This window comes from Leguminivora glycinivorella, chromosome 14 (genome assembly GCF_023078275.1).
Source record: "Leguminivora glycinivorella isolate SPB_JAAS2020 chromosome 14, LegGlyc_1.1, whole genome shotgun sequence".
Taxonomy (NCBI): Eukaryota; Metazoa; Arthropoda; class Insecta; order Lepidoptera; family Tortricidae; genus Leguminivora; species Leguminivora glycinivorella.
This window is the reverse complement of record NC_062984.1, coordinates 20667514-20676236: the sequence shown is the minus strand read 5'-3', so window position 1 is coordinate 20676236 and position 8723 is coordinate 20667514.

Here is an 8723-nt window from a genome sequence, read left to right as displayed (position 1 = left end):
AATCCTGTACTGTTGTCAAGCGAACTTCATAAATGCACATTTTGAGTTACTCGTCCTTGGTATTCAAAACGCTTCGAAAATAAATATGTCACGACCAGTATAAGAGAGCTCCCTTATTACAAATGACAACAGTCATACAAATCTGTTGGTCCGATAGGTCACGTTAAACTGGTCAAGTCGGTAGCTCAAGTAATAGCATCGAAACTATCGAATGAGAGCGTTGCGGAATTTGCGCGCCAATTTGAAGAGATGCTTGGATCACAACGACGTAATATGTATGAAAGCTTGCGGCGCTTAAGACTGTTTTATTTCGAGTCACGTGTAACGTATTTTGTCGAGGCAAATTTGAAGCATAGCTCGTGTCTGTCTCATTCACTCTTACGGTAAACCTAACTAACTGTTTCACTTTGAAAGGATTTTAGAAGTAATGTTGGTAATGTGATGTGACATTGTCGCGGTGAGGCCTTCCGGTACAAAGCGATTTCCGGTACAAATGTATCGGTGGACCTTTTGTCTCGGCAATAAAGTTTGTAGTTCGGTGACATAGACGATGAGCCGCTTCATTTTGAAGTGTCGACTCTCGCGAGGGAGTTTGAGGACCGCGAGGCGCTCGTGTGACAGATGAGTTTTTGAATGATTTGAAGTTTGTGAATGATTTGTGTGGCATGAGGTGTTTGTGTTGCGAGACTTGCGCGCGAGGTTATGAGTAAAATGAGGTGAGGTGAGTTGAGGTGTGATGTAATACATTTTTTCCGTGTGAAGTGCTGCGACAAATCACCAATATGAGTGGTACAAATGAGGTGCCTCATGAGTGAGGAACTCAACACTACCCAAGTTTTCCATACAAAATTCGAGTTTCAATATAATACGCTCGTGGTAAGTTCATGCTAAAATCGTAACGTGAAGGAAAAAAAATTAAGACACATTTTTTGTCAGGATCGAATCAGCTCGTGATTTTGTGAAGAATGAGCCCAAACACGTCCAGATTTGGTGAAATTCAATATTTGAGATTTATTTTGAAAAACAGCTGAATTTTTGTAACACTGAAATAACGCTTATTATATTACAGTAATTAATACTTAAAAAAATCAAATGTAGATATGGTTGTCCTTACTAATATTATAAATGGGAAAGTGTGTGTGTCTGTTTGTTTGTCCGCCTTTCGCAGCAAAATGGAGCGACGTATTGTCGTAACTTTTTAAGTGGAGATAGTTGAACGGATGGAGAGTGACACAGGCTATTCTTTGTCTCTTTCCAACGCGAGCGAAGCCGCGGGAAAAAGCTAGTTATACATAAATGAGGACTACGTTTCTAAGTAAAACTCCCACCTCCTTTCCCATTTCCTCTAAAAACATCTTCATTTCTCATCGGTAAAAGTCAACAAACTCAAGCAAATCGTGAAAACTTTTTGAGTAGAAACAATTAGTCTGGATGAGGAGCATAAGTGCCTAAATCCGACCAATGTTTTCGGAAAACTGCGTACATTCATGTCAATTCTAAGGAATTTCACACAAAAGAAGGTTCGCAGTTGAACTAGTGATGGAAGCACTCGAGTTTGACGAGTCTAGTCGTACGAAGCTAAGATTTCGATAAAAACAATCTTGGTTGGTAAGTACACAAATATTCACCAGATAGAGATAATTAATGTGCATAAAATCTCTCAGAAAAGATTCCTTATGAAGCTAAAATACTTTTTTTTTAAAACGAGAGTCATATATCAGGGCAGCCTTTTTCAAATAGTATGGGCACATCTCGGACACTAGCGATCAAATATAAATGAAAGAGGCGCGTTCCTAGCACACAGTCCAAGCTCGTGTAGGTAAACGCGTACCATGCTTGTATGAGTGAAATATGACAGGTCCACTGTTCGCGTTTTTGACAGGCGGTAACTGTGAGGTAACCGAGAGGGGGTGGGCGGCGCTTTCAGCGGGGAGCGGGAGTGGCCATACTGTACGATAGTACTCTTTATTATACTGTGGTATGGGTACGTTAACACATGGAAATGACAAAGGGTCATCGAACCCACGAACTTTGATAAGCATCTAAATACTATTTAAGTATGTATTGTTATCGATCATCGATTAGCATCCATAGTACAAGCTTTGTTTACATAGTTTGGGGCTAAGTTGATCTGTGTAAGATGTCCCCGATACTATAGTGTTTGAACACTGAGGTAACCGACAAAAATGTACCTACCTATCTAAGGAATAACTCGAGTCTCAAAGAATATGAATCTACGGCACTAATAGCACATTTCATTTTCGCTATGGAGGTTTTCACATTAGGTACGCTATGAAGGCGTGATGATGTGCAACTTGGGATGAAGACTATTAAAGACTCCGAAGACTCCACTCTAATCGAGTCTAAAATACTATTTAGGTACCTACATCACTAGTTGACGTACTCTCTACATCACTAGTTAACGGTAAAGGGTGCATTTTATTTGTAAAGCAAGGTTGGAATGAACTCGCGATTATGCGACTCGGCGGGAAGAGCAACGCAGTTCACGGAGTCAAAGCATTCCTGCAGTGCTGGCGATTCAGATTTAAAAACTAGTTACGGTTTTGATGATGAATAAATTTGACGACCGGTCTGGCTCAGTCGGTAGTGACCCTGCCTGCTGAGCCGCGGTCCTGGGTTCGAATCCCGGTAAGGGCATTTATTTGTGTGATGAGCACAGATATTTCTGTGGTCCTAGTGAAAAAGGGTATAACTCAAATTGACTCGGTGAAAAAGGTCTTGTGACCGAGGTGAACTTGGTGACTTGTGCCCTTTTTCACCGAGTCAATTAGAGTTATACCCTTTTTCACTAGGCCCACAGATTTGTTCCTGAGTCATGGATGTTTTCTATGTATATAAGTATGTATTTATCTATTTAAGCATGTATATCGTCGCTTAAATAGCACCCATAGTACAAGCTTTGCTTACTTTGGGCACACCTCGGACACTGGCGATTTAATATATGAAAGAGGTGCGTTCCCAGCACACAGTCTAAGCTCGTGTAGGTGAACGCGTACTATGCTTGTATAAGTGAAATATGACAGGTCGACTGTTCGCGTTTTTGACAGGCGGTCACTGTGAGGTAACCGAGAGGGGGTGGGCGGCACTTTCAGCGGGGTGCGGGAGTGGCCATACTGTACGATAATACTCTTTATTATACTGTGCTTTGGGGCTAAGTTGATCTGTGTAAGGTGTCCTCAATATTTATTTTATTTATTTATTTAAATACTGGGCGATTTTAGTGTAAGGTCGGAATGCACGCTCATATTGAGCGTTCAGCGGGGCGGGCGAGCGGCGTGCATGTCAAACAATTTTATTGAAGCTCATACAAGTGTCCTGAGTCGATGAATAGCGTGCACGCGGGTAAGGCACTGGTCCCACCGCGAGCTAGTAACATATGAGTTATCGGCTATAAAAACGAACAAAAGCCCGTCCCCCTGCACGCCTCGTCGACCGAGCGTCCACGCAGTCACTCAGGCCTTACAATAGGTGAGACGACTAAAAAAACGAATTAGTCCGTCAGTTAGATTATCAAAAATTTTAGACACGTATTTTTTCTTTTTTCTCGTACCTAAACGAAAAATGACGACGACGGTACAGGGCGTTGAAGCTTCGCGTGACGTCACGCCTAGGTACAATTTTTCTTAGAAGTGACGTCACAAGCCCACTCCGGAACTTTGATGCTCTATATCTTTGTATTTTTTCATTAATTAGAAAAAGCGAAAAATATGTGTTCAGTATTTTTGGACGATTTAACTGACGGACTAAACAGAATGCCATTTTTTTATGTAGTCGTCATCCCAATCTTACACAAATTAGGTTTCTATATATGAAGCCAGTACAATCGTCTAAGAAGACAAGATAAGCTAATATCAGTCGTTAGCAAGTAGTGAACGAACGACCTTGAAGTTGTATTCGGTTGCTGATTGGTGGACAATAAAATACATTAAAATATTATAGGAAATTCTTACACAAACCCCACGGTAAGCACAGAATTTTCGTGTTTTTTGGAATGGATACTCAGACAAAGATATGTATAATATGTATTGTACATACTTAATTGCATAGAAAACACCCATGACATGAACCGATTCGAACCCAAGATTATCGGCTTAGCAGGCAGGATCAATATCCACTAGGCCAGACCAGTCGTGTCTGTCCGTCGGCCGGTCAGGAATGAAGTGAAATTCGTACGTGAGATATATGCCATAGGATCAAGTCATATCAAAACCGATTCAGAACTGTAACAAGTTCTCAAATCTGAATCAGGCTTCTTGACGGCAAGTTGTGAATGTAAGTATCCTTATGTAAGTATGAAAAATCCGTCAGCATATCAGTAAAGTTCTTTTAATCTTGCTAGCATCTTGGCTTTTGCCATGGTTCGTTTAAAATTTTTGCTCAAACGAGTTAAGGGTCATGTCACATTTTAACGTGTGTTTAACTTGTTCGGGTCCGGTAGTGAAAAGTTACGATTATTCATATTTAAGAAAGATTATCATGGAATATGCATGAGATTGAGAAATTCAATGCATACTATCGTTGAGACCCTGATTGCAGCGGGTGAAATTCGTAACTCGTGTCGATTTAAAACACTCCCTTCGGTCGTGTTTTAATTTATCGCCACTCGTTTCCAACTTCCTTTTTTACGCACTTGTATCGTAATGTATTCCATAGGACCATGCGCATTACGCCAGACTACATTAATTATAGAGTTTTATCCACTCAAACTTTATTTCAAATAAACTATGCCAGTCTTGCCCGCACTGACCTTATATATAAGTAAACACGCGGGTGTTTAACCAAAGCAGATTAAGGGCCAGTTGCATCAACTGCAGTTAAGAAAGTCATCACACAGGCACAAGTATATGGTAGGTACTTCCCATACAATAACATTTTGGGAACGCTTTAAAGGTTACAGATGACCCTGGGACCCTTAAATAGGAGCAGTAAGTAAGCCATTGAGAACATCCATGCTACTATTATAAATAGGAAAGTGTGTGTGTCTGTTTGTTTGTCCGTCTTTCACGGCAAAACGGAGCGACGACTGACATGATTTTTTAAGTGGAGATAATTGAAGCGATGGAGAGTGACATCAGGCTAGTTTTTGTCTCTTTCTAAGCCGAGGGCAAACGCTAGTTCTCTATAAGGATGTATTACTTAATGTTCTTAACAGTTGACGATTGCTTCATTTGATGTTTGAGTTACACACTGGCGTTTATTAACAACGACACTATAGCCTAGCCATAAATGTGCGAAGAACAATACCGAGAACTTTTCATGAGGACATTCGCAATTTTGGAAACTTCTCTTCAGTGCATTGCTAGCTATGATTTTTTCAATCATAAAAAACCGAAGCAGAAATCAATTTGCAATGTAAACCGAGCGAGTATATCAATGTTTCCACGCCATCAAATCAGCGTCCACACTGATTCCAGGTATACTGTTACAAATCTTATTACAAAGAAATAAGGTTCATCTATTGTCAGTTAAAGTGCTGTTATATTCCTATCACTGCAATAGTCGTTTAAGTTTAGCTTCTGCTGTCAGTTTTTGGAGTTTTCATAACAATTAATTAACAACGTACTTACTCTAGCCTCAAGAATGAGTTTTTGACATCAACGTATTTTTGGGTTCACATGAGATGTTGCAAGCCTTAAGATGGCGCTTCAGAACGTCTTTATAACGCAAGAACTGTCCCCCGTGGCTTCGTTTTCCATATTCAAGTTCCGAATAGAAAAAGGATTTGGGAGGTGCTTGCGGTCCAGAGGTCAGAATGGCGCCGTAAAGTAGGAAAAGGTGTAGCTGCCTTTCAGGAAGCCCGACTGGAGAATCTGGACCAAAAGCGCCGCAAAACGGAAGCCGTCCTAAACCGTCCTACGCATATACATATATTGCATACAGTGCGACCAAATATTTAAAACGAAGTTCGGTTTTGCGAGCCATATACGTGCTCATCAGAGAAATTTGTAAAGGTCGCTGTTTTCGGATACGAAATGGAGGACTATATATATATTTTTGGGTCAACTTGTAATAACTATGTAACACTGTGGTCGCAATATAGTCGCAATATCATTTTCTGTATCGTTTAAACGAGTTAAATCTATATAATGTCAAATACTTATATAAATTTTTTACAGGCTCCTAATGTTTTCGGCTGATATTTTTTTAAATGTAAAACAAAATCATTATAAAATGCAGCCAGCATGTACGGGATGTAATCCCGGTGATAAGCGTACAGGGCAATTTGGCACCGGCGCGGGCTCCATCGCCGCTCCGTGCCAGACGAGTTCCACTCGGCTACCGAGCACCGAGCAGGAGGTAAGATAACCAGCTTTGGGACTAGAGACATGGGAATGTGTCAGATATTTCTGAATAGTCACAATTATCTTTCAAACAAATGCGACTCTCTATCACTTCTCTATACAAGTCATCATCATCCTCCTTGCGTTATCCCGGCATTTGCCACGGCTCATGGGAGTCTGAGGTCCGCTTTGAGAACTAATCCCAAGATTTGGCGTAGGCACTAATTTTACGAAAGCGATTGCCATCTGACCTTCCAACCCGAAGGGTAACTAGACCTTATTGGAATTAGTCCGGTTTCCTCACGATGTTTTCCTTCACCGAAAAGCGACTGCCAAATATCAAATGACATTTCGCACATAAAGTTCCGAAAAACTCATTGGTGCGAGCCGGGATTCGAACCCGCGACCTCCGGATCGAAAGTCGCACGCACTTACCGCTAAGCTACCAGCGCTTATACTCTATACAAGTATGAAAAAAAATTATGTGAAAACGTTTGATAAGCGTACAATGCGTAATGATGGCAATGGCAATTTGGCCGTTGCGGGGCTTTATCGCTAAATTAAGGGCCGGTTGTATCAAATCGTCTGTCACCGTTAAAGCGTTCGTTAAATTTTATTGTATGGGAAGTTCCATTGTAGACGTCTGCTGCGTGACGATGATAATGATAAGTTTATCAAATGTGGTTGATGCAACTGGTCCTAAGGCTCGAAAACGCTTGTCATTTTGAAAACAAAGATAATTTAGGAACTAATCGTTCGTCAAGAGGTTCATTTGGAATCTACGGACATAAATAGGGCATGTTTAATCGTGGAAGTATTTGCTGACGTCTATCGTCTAGTTATCTAAATGTATAGCTCCCTTTAAAATAGCAGTTCGGTTGCAATCCGTCTATATTCGCCCTTAGTAGTCGGTATAAAAAAATTCGGTAACCTATTTACCCACGTCATGCATCATTGGTGTAGGCGACGGAAGTACAACCTCCGTGCTGCGCGCGTGCTGATAGCTCGGCAGGTATGGATGCTGCTGCCAGCGCGAGTCTTTTGTTTATGTACATATTTTTTCAGTATGTTACGAAATGTCAACAAGGCTCATATGTGTAGTTTTGCACATCAGATTGTAATTATTATGTGTAATTTTCTTTTGTATATATCCGTGTAAATAATTGTGTAATGTGACTAACCTGTGCCTGTGTAAATAAACTGTATATAGAACCCTTTCGTGTACATATTTTTCTTCACCCGCGGCCTGAACTGTTTATAATTGGGACCAAACTGCAGGCGAGGCGAATGAACTTATATAAAAGAATAGTTTCAAATTCAAAAATACACGGAACTTTTGACGCACAAATGTTCTTCTACGTTTATTTAAAATTGCATGGTAACTTCAAGGGTTGGAAAGTAACGAGTAGCGATAGGAATAACATCGCTGAAAACCTACATGAAGAGGGCATTTTACTTTTCTGTCATTATTTATATTAGCTGGGAGGCTATTGCACAACACCCTGCGTTTTATGATTAAGCACTGAGCACTGAGACTTGGCACAGTTGTTCCTTGGGTGGCCTTGAGTAGATAAAGACCGGGAGGCATCGAGAGCCCCCCTTAATTTAGGTGGGAGGAGGGGGTGAAGGCATATTTTTCTAAAATATCATTTTAGGATAAAGCGAAAGCATTAAGAAACCCTTCATCTGTTTTTGTAGAATGTCTGAGTACCCACTTGGTGCGTATATAACGCAATAGTAGTAGCCTAAACTATGCGAAAGCAAAAATATGATATCCACTAAAAGAAGCCATATTAGCAATATTCGCATACCTGTAAATCATTTACTTATAGAAAAGATTAAAACATGAATAGAGAGTTCGAGGAGAGTACAGATGGCGGGAGCGTATACTTCAAATAGGTACGCATTTGACCAAATAATTTAGTGCAATACATTTTCAACTAGTTCAATATTTAAACCGCGCACGTTTTGGGTTTAGATTAACACGTTTTATTCGGGAATGATGAACTGCACTCTAGGGACAGGGGCGCGAGTGTGAAAAATCACAAATGGGAAATGTAACCAATGTTTGGCGGGAGTTTTATGCGGATTTACAGGGTACCTAATAGCCAAATGCACAAAATTCAAATACACGGAATTCAAAAATACACGGAACTTTTGACGCCTCAATGTTCTTCTACTTTTATTTAAAATTGCATGGTAACTGCAAGGGTTGGAAAGTAACGAGTAGCGATAGGAATAACATCGCTGAAAACCTACATGAAGAGGGCATTTTACTTTTCAGTCATTATTTATATTAGCTGGGAGGCACTGCACAACACCCTGCATTTTATGATTAAGCACTGAGACTTGGCACAGTTGTTACTTGGGTGGCCTTGAGTAGATAAAGACCGGGAGGCATCGAAAGCCCCCCCTTAATTT